The sequence below is a fragment of the Amphimedon queenslandica genome, unplaced genomic scaffold, assembly GCF_000090795.2.
Source record: "Amphimedon queenslandica unplaced genomic scaffold, v1.1 AMPQUscaffold_7231_Cont20816, whole genome shotgun sequence".
Lineage (NCBI taxonomy): Eukaryota > Metazoa > Porifera > Demospongiae > Haplosclerida > Niphatidae > Amphimedon > Amphimedon queenslandica.
In genome coordinates this window covers 1-2,046 of record NW_003552483.1, presented here as the reverse complement: position 1 = coordinate 2,046, position 2,046 = coordinate 1, and the positions used below count along the sequence as shown (strand labels likewise).

General features: G+C 29.8%; 1 long non-coding RNA gene across 4 annotated transcripts; it reads right to left on the bottom strand.

Annotated features, from left to right (window-relative positions):
• Nucleotides 1–8: 8 nt before the first annotated feature.
• LOC109591791 (uncharacterized) lies at nt 9–1,493 on the bottom strand. 4 transcript variants are annotated; one of them, XR_002189999.1, is made up of 5 exons: nt 1,210–1,492; nt 931–1,160; nt 474–567; nt 277–360; nt 9–196 (listed from the first exon to the last, which is right to left on the bottom strand). It is a non-coding gene; the product is annotated as an uncharacterized LOC109591791 (long non-coding RNA). The 4 variants fall into 4 exon arrangements; XR_002190001.1 differs by having other exon boundaries at nt 194–360; nt 615–1,160; nt 1,210–1,493; XR_002190000.1 differs by having other exon boundaries at nt 194–360; nt 474–584.
• Nucleotides 1,494–2,046: the final 553 nt, after the last annotated feature.

Here is a 2,046-nt window from a genome sequence, read left to right as displayed (position 1 = left end):
GCAAAAGTACATACAATATGAAAAATTTTAAATACATGGTAGATGAAAGGTAGATACATCATGCAATGTCTGGTTATTAATAACAAAAGTAATGATTGCCAGTAATTGCAATGGTAACTTTATTGCCATCTGTGCTCAGGCAATATCAATGCTATATTATTAATGGTCCTTCATTGAATCTGATGCCTTAATGAATCTAAAATCAAGCGTTTATTTGAGACATAATGACAAAATACATTTTACAGTCAGAGACATGGGCATGTGAAAATTACTTACTCAGCAACCATTAACACAATCTTTTAAAGAATACGGCAATGTCCATAGAACAAACTGTTTCTTGATTATGAGATGTTCATTGTACTAAAAGAGAGAGAAACAGATGATAATTTGACTTGTACCAGTTGTAACTCTAGTTGTACAAGTGCATTCAAAAAATTAAATTGATTATGTTAAAACGTGTGCATCCATTATACCATTAACAGAAAAGGCAACTTCTTTATTTAAATCCTGAGATAGAGAATGCGCTTTTACTTTTACTCTTCGATACTCTATTTGCACAAGTAGGACCTTTAAACAAATTAATTCTAAAAAAACAATAATCAATGAACAAATACCATAAGCAGTTTTCACACTTAAAATACAGATCCACCTTTAATCTAGTGCCAGTAACACATTTATAAAAAATTAATGAACAAATAAATCAAGAAATAATGATAACAATAACAGAAGAAGCAATCTATACACTAAGGTCCTTATCAGCATATACACTTTAACTTTTTGTGTAAGAAAAACGCTAAACAAAATGATAACGTTAAAATAGTAATAAATTGATATGAACAAGCATATGCCCCACCATCAGAAATGTCAATAAAAGGATCAAGTGTTGGTATACAACTAACTAAAATTTCTTCAATATCGCCCGTAAATTACTTTCACAGAGAGTATGTTCCCTACCAGCATCAGCATACTGCCGGTAAACCTTGTGTCGGGACACACTGGACGGCAATAGCTTGGCCTTCCCATAATCCCTCACTCTAGGTATCCTCCCAGGTAGTAATATGGTGTAGTCTTCAGCATAGTTCTCCAAAAATGCTACCACATCTTTAATGCCTTCCACAGAAACAGCATGACAAGGAATGCGACCAGTGTTCCCATGAACCCTTCAATAAAAATTTTAATTACTCTCCTTTGGATTATTATTATTTTTACCTAGGTTTTATTCCATTTTGAAGGAAATGCCTCCTCAAGTTCTTGTAAGTACCATTTCTGATACTGTATACGAACAAGAAGAGCTTCTTACATATCTATTCTTAAAAGATAAGAAATAACTTATTGTTATAGATATTTTTTGTTCAATACTTTCTTTCCCCTGTATTCATACTCAGTCCTATTCCTCTGAACTGTTTCACAAGATGTTGAAGACTTTTCTCACTCTCTTAATAATAATAACAATAAAAATAATAATAATAATACTAAATAATAATAATAATAATAATAATGATAATAATAATAATATTCCTTCTCACTCTCATAATAATAATAACAACAACAGTAATAACAATGATAATAATAATAATAATAATGGAACACCAACTATGCTCAGGTATTAGGGTGGATTAGGACTCATCTAACTTTCTCAACTTTGAGAGCCACAATCTTATGTCTTAGGGGCACACGTACCAAATGGAGATCAATGAATATGGCTGACAGTTTCCCCCATAACATTATTATGCACTAAAATGAACAAATTACTATTACATTAATTTTTTTTCCAACACTATTTCTATTCCTAAACTACTTTTGTCCTACTTGGGTTAGTTTATAATAATAATAATAATAATAATAATAATAATAATAATAATAATAATAATAATAATAATAATAATAATAATAATAATAATAATAATATTCCTTTCTCACTCTCATAATAATAATAACAGCAATAATAGTGTTGTTCTAGTTCTTACTTTTCAAATAGTTCTAGTTTTAGTTCTAGTTCTAAGCCTTTAATTTGCTTAGTCTTAGTTGTAGTTCTGGTTCCAAATT